The sequence below is a fragment of the Gossypium arboreum genome, chromosome 6 (genome assembly GCF_025698485.1).
Source record: "Gossypium arboreum isolate Shixiya-1 chromosome 6, ASM2569848v2, whole genome shotgun sequence".
NCBI lineage: Eukaryota > Viridiplantae > Streptophyta > Magnoliopsida > Malvales > Malvaceae > Gossypium > Gossypium arboreum.
This window is the reverse complement of record NC_069075.1, coordinates 75832183-75841946: the sequence shown is the minus strand read 5'-3', so window position 1 is coordinate 75841946 and position 9764 is coordinate 75832183.

Here is a 9764-nt window from a genome sequence, read left to right as displayed (position 1 = left end):
TTGAGATATATTTGTTGTGGATTCGTTTTGGATGATGAATTATGGTACATGATATATATATGTGAGTTATGTCTAGTAAAGCAAGTTGAGTTGATAGGTATTGAATTGAGTATTGAAATGGTTGAAATAGATATAGTATGATTTGTTTATTGGTCGATGACTTTTGGCTGCATATTTGTGTCTTGAAATGGTATCATTTGAGTTATGTTGGTACATGCAAAATTTGGGTGACAATTTGGCTTATTAAATAGCTTATTTTTGTCCATATGGGCAGAGACACGGACGTGTGTCTCAACCATGTGTGACACACGGTCATGTTACACGGCCGTGTGTCCCCTGGTGTTGAATTTGAAATCAAGTTAGTATTCTCCACACGACCTCACAGACAGGCGTGTGACTTGGCCGTGTGGCATAAGTCAATATACCCTACAAGATTGGCACGGCCTAGCACACGGCCTGGTACACAGGCGTGTATGGCCATCTTTAGGGCACACGGGCTTGTGTGTTGGCCATGTAACCCAAGTCAGAGAGTTACTGTAACACCCCGAACCCGAGACCGTCGCCGGAGTCGAACACGAGGTGTTAACAGACTTCAAACCACTTATTGAGAAATTCCAGACAAGCTGCCAATCTGTGTACTAGTCGCTTCAAAAATCATAACTTGAGTTTTACAACTCGAAAATCAGTTTTGTAATTTTTACCTGAAACTAGACTCATATTTCCATCTACAGATTTTTTTCTAGAATTTTTGGTCAAGCCAATTAGTACAGTTTATTAGTTAAAGGCTCCCATGTTACAGGGGCCGACTACACTGACCTTCATGCGTTACAACTCGAATAACTCCCTGTGCAGGGCTTCAATACTGATGCCGTTTGTTTCTATAGAAACTAGACTCAAAGAGGAATTTATACATATATGGTATGACTCCTAATTATCTCTGGTTAATCTATAATGAATTTTCAAAGTCGGAACAGGGAATCCAGAAACCGTTCTGGCCCTGTTTCACGAAAACCCAAATATCTCTTAACATACAACTCATATGACCGTTTCGTTTCTTCCATATGAAAATAGATTCATCAAGGTTCATTTACATAATTTATTAACTATTTAATTCCATTCCTACTATTTTTAGTGACTTTTGACATCCACGTCACTGTTGCTGCCAGCATCTATTTCTAGGGTAGACTTTCTCTAACACATAGTTTCTATGATTCAACCACCCCTTTTTCATATATAGTCCAAAATATAATCATGATGACCCATTCTAATGGCTGGTCATTGCCAAACATTTCCATGCCTCTTAATGAGCATATACATACCAAATGATTATAACATTATGCTCAAAACATTTATAAGCCATTTTCGCATGGCTATTCAAAATTTTACATACCAAGTTCAAACAAAACATAATAGCCTATACATGCCGAAATGTTTTCTTAGACCATCTAAGAAGAAGATACCAAAAAGTCGCTAGTCGGTGTGATGACTTCGACGACGGTCCCGAGCACGCAAAATGGATCAAGAACCTAAATAAACAACAAATAAGCACACCAAATGAGTACATAACTCAGTAAGTCGTAAGCACTACTCTACCATCCAACAATAACAATCATAAGTGAATAAACAAATGATACAAAATCGATGTTTCCAACCATAACAAACTATGCTGCAATTTCTTAAATTTTTGGTTCGATCTCATGCCAAGTCCTTCAACCAAATCAAATGCCAAGTCAGCCCAATCGATTTGGATCCGTTTCCTCAAGTTGGAACAACGATGCACTAGATAATTTTATGCATACACCGCACAATCTCAATTTCGATATTTAGTTAGTAGCTCAATCACTTACCTCGTTCATGCACAATTTATTTCAATAACCGAATGTGGCACACATAGTGCTTATTATGTTCACACACATAGTGCCATAGCAAATCGCACACATAGTGCCATAGTAAATCGCACACATAGTGCATTTGAGATAGCCTCATGCCTCAACCTCCCAATCGGCACACATAGTGCCACATAATCTTTGCACACATTGTGTCCTATGTCAATTCATCATGGTAAAGCAATTTACTAAATTCAAATTGTACATATGGTCATATTAATAAATAGGAGAATCACTCCGAAAAATATCTATCCAAGGAGTTCTCACAACAAGTGCTTAAGGACTTACCTTGCGTTGAGTATAACGGTTCCGACCCGGCTACTCGATGTCCTTGGCTTTGCCCTTGCTTGTTTCTCCTTCTTTAACTTCTCGGGCTTAATAGATAAATAAACTAGTTCAATCATCTTGCTATACATTTATAGTTCAATTACACATGCATATGTATATTTGTATATTCGCAACCCTCTTACTAATTACTCATTTAGTCGATTATACACATGATTAAAGGTAACATCATGAATGGGCATACTTATATATATATATATACCCGATTGTGCACCAAAAATTTGACTCAACATCACCTACATACTCCCTTTGATGGCCGAATATATATATATGTATAGTGTCATCTATAACATCATCTAAACACCTAAATTCTTCTAATGCACACTTGACCAACCTTTTTCCCAATCTAGCATAGCTTCACCTCCATTTGTGATATCATATAAATTTGCATGTTGCTACATTTCTTAGGTTCAACATCTCTATGCCCATTATAGCCACTCCCCTAACCCAATTCTAAATATCGGCAACATCCCCTTTCAACTATGTTAGCCGAATACTCCTCCCCTTCTTAGTCCCAACTTCGGCACCTCCAACAAAATGACTTAACATCTTCACTTTCATGCTAACATAACAAGCAACTTAGTTCATCCACACAACTAACATGTCAATAGCATCAAGGTATCTACTAAAATTTTTTTTAAGCTTCTTGTCAAATTCCAACTCTCCAACAACCCCAAATCCCACCATGGGATAGATAGAATTCAAACTAACAACCAACAATACACATGAATTTAAAGGAATAACTTCAACATACCTCAACTTAGATACTAGTATGGCCGACTTCTCCAAAGCTTTTCTCTTTTTCTTTCACTTGGTTTTTCGGCTAAGGGGTAGCAAGGATGAACACCTATTTTTTTTTTTTGTTCATTTTCTTATCATTAATCTTTATTTCCTCTATTTTAATATCTTACCAACATTAAATAATAATAACAACATGATCTTGGAAAGATGAAGCCATGCTTGGCCGGCCACTCAACTTAGTTTGGGGCATTTTGACATGCAAACCCAACTTTTCATAATTCCATTGTGACAACCCGAATTAGGGCCTAATCGGAATAGTGGTTTCGTGACCACAAATCCGAGATAGAAATAATTGTTTTATAAATATTTTGGGGTTTATGATATGATTGCATGATTGTGTGAAAATTTCGTGATGAAATTCTATGCCTAAAGTGTTTAAATTGAAAGTAGGGACTAAATCGAATAAGTTGCAAAATTTGCATACTAGAAATTTTAGTATGAAATTGTTTTGAAATATTTATTAGGAGGTCTTAAATAGCAATTCTACCAATTTTAAGTTCATGGACAAATTTAGGACATGGAAGGAATTTTGGAAAGTTTAGTAGTAAGGGTATTTTAGTCATTTTGATATTAAATGAAATAAAATGGGAAAAATAACACAAAATAGTCATCTTCCCATTTAGTTGCTGCGAAACTTCACTCTCTCCATATCTAGGGATTCTTCAACTTTCAAGCTCCATAGTAAGTGATTCTAAGCCCGCTTTTAATGTTCTTTACGTTTTGGAATCCTTAAGCTCGATTAAGCTTATGCTAGTAATAATTTAACCTAGGGTTCATATTTGGAAAAATACCCATAAGTGAAATTTGTGTATTTTGATGTTTTATGATAGAATATGAGGTTTTAAATTGTGTTAAATAATTTGTGCTACTCGGTTTCAAGTGAAAACGAGTAAAAGCAAGATAATCCAGAAAAATACCTAATGTTCATAACTATATGATAGAGTGGGAATTTGATGTTGTTGTAGAAGAGAAAATGTTCAGCATATCATAAAACATAAGAATAAGGGCTGAAATTAAATTCCGAGCCTAGGGGCAAAATTGTAATTTTGTAAAAGTTAGGGGCAAAATGTAATTTTTCTACAATGTGATTTTGGATTGAAATAAATAGTATGAGTATTAAATGAGCTAAATGTGTTATTATAGATCAAGAAAGGCGCTGAACCGACCTCGAGCGGGGAAAGAAAAGTTTTGGACTAAATTGCAAAATTTCCATATTTTGCACCAAGGTAAGTTGTATGTAAATATTACAATAATTTTATATACATTCTTATATTTCAGCCTATTATATAAATATACTAGCTGATGTTAAAATATAAATTGACTATGGGAAGAATGGAAATAAATACGAGAGAGAGATCCGGTTGAACATTCTGGAGAGATCGAATGAAATAGAGAGGCGTAGCTAGGTCACATGTATGATGCTGAGTGCACATCATGTGTACAAGAAAGCTACGAGACACCCTGTAGTAGCTAGGTCACATGCGTGATACGAGATGTATCCCATGTAGACAAGAGAGCTACGTGAAAGATAAATGTAGCTAGGTCGCATGCGTGATTCCAAGTGAAGGACACCATGTAGACAAGAGAGCTACGTGAAAGATAAATGTAGCTAGGTCGCATGCGTGATTCCAAGTGAAGGACACCATGTAGACAAGAGAGCTACGAGACAAATCGGCTAGGTCGCATGAGTGGTACTAAGTGTTCCCCATGTGTACAAGAGAGCCGAACTAAATGAAGTATGATGGTGGGGTACGTGTCTTTGAAACCGTTAAATATAGAGGATTGATCCAATTGTTCAACGGGATGGTTTTGTGGTGACATTGTGGTTTGGACCTACACTTATAGTGAATGAAATGTGGTGAAAATGAATTGTGGCATATACATATATACGATAAAATGAGGTTAGCATAAAGAATGTGTGAAAGAGTGAAATTAGTATTAAAACTGTTTTTAGATGGCAGCAGTGACGTGATTTTGAAAAATCACCAAAAATAGGAGGAATATAATTAGAGGTTGAATGAGATGTGAAATTAAAGCTTAATGAGTCTACTTTCATATAAAAGAAGCAGGGCAAGCAAAGGAATTCTATATTTTGAGATATTTACAATTGTAACTGACTTGCTCAGGATGAATACGTGATCCCCTGTTTCCACTTTGAAAATCATTAAAAATTGTACAAAGCAAACTAAGAAATATAGTTTACATGCCTAAATTCCTTATTGAGACTAGTTTTAAATACAACAGACTTCAGGGTTGTTTGAGTTATGTACTGAGAGAAATTCAATTCGTAGTGGACAGAGGTCAGGCCAGTCGAGCTGTGTAACAGGGGAAACTTTAACTAATAAACTGTACTAATCTGCTGAACCAAAAATTATAAAAAAAAATTTAGCAAGAAGCTTTATGAGTCTAGATTCAGGGAAATTTTACGGATATGAATTTCGAGTTTTGTAACTCGAGTTATGATTTATTTAGTGAATATGACACAGCAGAGACAGCTTAATCGAAGTGGAATAAGTAGTGAAGTTAAAGTAGACATACTTGAATTGTTGTGTAAAGATGTTAGATTCTTAAATTAGTATTTACATACTACTTACTAAGCTATAAGCTTACTTCGTTTTCTCTCTTTTTCTTATAGTGTTCTCCACTTGCTCGAGTCAAGGATCGTGAAGATCTACCCGCACTATCATACTTTGGGGTATTTGAACTAAATGTTTTAAATTATGGCATGTATAGTAGGCAAAAATTATTTTGTTATGTGTCATATTTGTCTAGGTTTAAAATATTAGTTACTGATTTGACCGATTACTTTGTACAAGCCATAAAAGTTGGCTAATATTGTTCAAGATATATGTTATACGATGCATTATCAAATGGGATGACATATTTCTATCTTGGTATATGTTATGTTCGTAATACCTTGTATCTGTTCCGCCGACAGTAGCGGGTAAGGGTGTTACAATTAGTGGTATCGAGCTATGGTTTAGTCGGTTCTCGGACTAATAAAGTGTGTGTAAAAGTCTAGCTATACATGCCATAAAAATATTGTGATAGTGTGGTGACTCGATTATTCTAAAGCTGTGTTTTGTTTTAATATAGTAATGGATCCTGAAGGAACTGCGGCTGATGATGCTGCTAGTAATGCGCCGGCTCCCGCACAAGGGACCGCGCCTGTGGAAAGTAGACCTGAGACATTGGGACAAGGAGATGAGGCTCGGGACGCCTTTCTCCAAATGATGAACAATTGGTATACTGAATTTATTCGAGCAAATCCAAATGCTCAACCTCCTCCACCCCCTCCTATACCTCGGGCGATTCTCTGGAATGCTCAAGGTATAAATTTGGTAAGAATGAACAAGCCTCCGGTTGACAAGATTCGAAAACAAGGGGCCGAAGAGTTTAGAGCAAAGGTTGATGATGATCCTGAGAAAGCGGAATTCTGGCTTGAAAATTCTACCCGTGTATTTGATGAGCTCTCATGTACACCTGAGGAATGCTTAAAGTGTGCTGTATCACTTTTGAGAGATTCGACCTACCACCGGTGGAAGACTTTGGTTGCATGGTGCCAAAAGAAAAGTTACTTGGGATTTCTTCCAGAAGAATTTAGAAAGAAATACATAAGTCAGCGATTTATTGATCAAAACGGAAGGAGTTCCTTGAATTGAAGCAAGGAAAAATGTCATCGCAGAGTATGAACGCGAATTTGTAAGACTCAACAAGTATGCCTGTGAATGTGTGTCCACCGAGGCCATTATGTGTAGAAGATTTGAAGATGGGCTGAATGAGGACATTAAAGTGTTTGTAGGATTTTGGAGTTGAAAGAATTTGTAGTATTGGTTGATCGAGCTCTTAAAGCCAAGAATTGAACAAAGAAAGAAGAAAAGTCGCTATTGAGGCTCGAGATGTCGAAAAAGAGATAAGTAAGCCATTTCAATCTCAACCAAAGAGGTCCAAAGAGACAAACCCTCGAATGACAGTTTCAATTGGGGATTTACAGAGAGATCGTAGAGCATATTCGGGTCTAAAGCTCAAGCTACTTGGTGGCAAGTGTGGGTAATGTGCGACCTAGAAAGCCCGAGTGTCGACAATGTGGCGAGCAACATTATGGTGAGTGTTGGGGACCGAAGCGAGCTTGTTTCAGTGCGATTCTCATGAGCATTTTATTAGAGACTGTCCGGAGAAGGTTAAAGAAGAAAGATTTGAGTGTTAGATGTAATACCACCGCTAGTAGAGGTAGACCACCGAGAAATACCGGAGGTGGGACTAGTAGTAGAACTGTGATGAAAGATTTAACGGCAAGATCGAAGCTAGAGCACTGCTAGAGCTTATGCTATACGTGTCGAGAAGATGCATCATCTCCGATGTCATTCTTGGTACATTTTCTCTTTATGATACTATTGTTATTGCATTGATTGATCCGGGTCCACCCATTCCTATATTTGCATGAATTTAGTATCCAATAAAAAGTTGCTGTTGAATTTACTGAGTTTACGATTAAAGTGTCGAACCCTTAGGCCAATATGTGCTAGTTGACAAGGTTTGCAAGAATTGCCCATTAATGATTCAAGGTCACTGCTTTTCCGGTCAACTTGATGTCATTACCATTTGGTGAGTTTGACGTTATCTTGGGAATGGACCGGTTAACATTGTATGATGCTAAGGTAGATTGTAAACAAAAGACACTAGAGTTAAAATGTGAAAATGGAGAAATTCGTGGGTTGAAATGCATTTAATCAAATAAATTGCCTATGGTGATTTCGCACATGTCCGCACGTAAATACATGAGAAAAGGGTGTGAAGCTTATCTAGCTTATGTAATGAATGTTGAGATGTCTCAACTGAAATTTGAATCAATACCTATAGTCCGTGAGTTTCGGATGTATTTCGGAGGAATTGCCAGGTTGCCTCCAAACAGAGAGATAGATTTTGCCATTGATTTGTTGCGGCATCGCACCAATCTCGATTGCTCCATATAGAATGGCTCATCGAATTAAAAGAATTGAAGGCTCGGTTGTAGGAGTTAATGAGACAAGGGATTTGTGAGACCGAGTTTCTCTCCCGGGTGCTCTGTATTATTCAGAAGAAGAAGGATGGTTCAATGAGACTTTGCATTGATTACCGCCGACAATAAGGTGACTATAAAGAACAAGTACCCATTGCCGAGGATTGATGATTTATTCGATCGCTTAAAGGGGCCACAGTGTTTTCAAAGATTGATTTGAGGTCCGGTTACTATCACCGAGAGTTAAGGAGTCGATGTGCAAAACCGCCTTTAGGACAAGGTATGGACATTATGAGTTTCGGTGATGCCTTTTGGCTTAACAAATGCTCCACCATATTTATGGACTTAATGAATCGGATTTTCCGCCATATTTGGATAAGTTTGTAGTAGTGTTTATAGATGACATTTTAATTTATTCTCGAGATGAGTTTGAACATGCCGAACACTTGAGAACTATATTGCGAGATCTTGAGAGAAAAGAAACTGCTTGCCAAGTTTAGTAAAAGTGAGTTCGCTTCGTGAAGTCGGATTTTGGGGCATATAGTCTCGGTGATGGTATTCGGTGGATCCAAGCAAGATTTCTGCGATCGTTGATTGGAAACCGCCAAGAATGTATCTGAGGTTAGAAGCTTTTAGGCTTGGCCGGGTATGATAGGCGTTTTGTTGAAGGATTTTCGATAATTGCCTCTCCTATGACTAAATTGTTGCGTAAGAATGTTAAGTTTGAATGGACTGATAAATGTCAACAGAGTTTTGAAAAGTTGAAAGCACGATTGATGAAGCACCAATTTTAGTACGTACCGAGTCGAAAGGAGTTCGTAATTTATAGTGATGCATCATTGATGTGCCTTGGATGTGTGTTGATGCAAGAGGGCAAAGTAGTAGCTTATGCTTGAGGCGCTTAAAACCGCATGAGAAGAACTATCCTACACATGATTTGGAACCGGCATTGTTGTTTTTGCCTTGAAGATTTGGCGACATTATTTATACTGGTGAAAATGCCGAATTTTTACCGGTCACAAAAGTTTGAAGTACTTGATGAATCAAAAGGACCTAAATTTGCGACAATAAGATGGCTTGAATTATTAAAGGATTATGATCTAGTGATTGATTATCATCCGAGAAAAGCAAATGTAGTTCTTGACGCCTTGAGCGTAAAATTTCTTTTCACTTTGAGAGCCATGAACACGGGTTAGCATTGTCTCGATGACGGGTCAATTTTAGCGAGATGAGAGCTAAACCGTTATTTCTCCAGTTGATTTGTGATGCTCAAAAGAATGATAGTGAGTTGCGGATCAAGAGAACTCAATGCGAATTAGGTTATGACTCGATTTTGAGTTGGACCAGATGACTGCTTGATGTTTCGAGACGTAATATGTGTGCCGAAAAATGATAAATTGATTCGAAAATATTACATGAGGCGCATAATGGTCATTTATCAGTTCACCGGTAGCACAAAATGTATAATGATTTAAAGAAGTCAGTATTGGTGGCGGTATGAAAAGGGACATTTCGAATTTGTAACTAAGTGTTTGATCATCAACAAGTAAAAGTGAACATCAAGTACCTTCGGGATTACTTCAACCTAAATGGTGCCCGAGTGGAAATGGGACAAGATTACCATGGATTTTGTAACCGGTTTGCCTTTAACTCCTAAAAAGAAGGATGCTTTGTTTGGGTAGTGGTTGATAGATTAACAAAGTCACCCACTTTATACCAAGACGCACTGATTA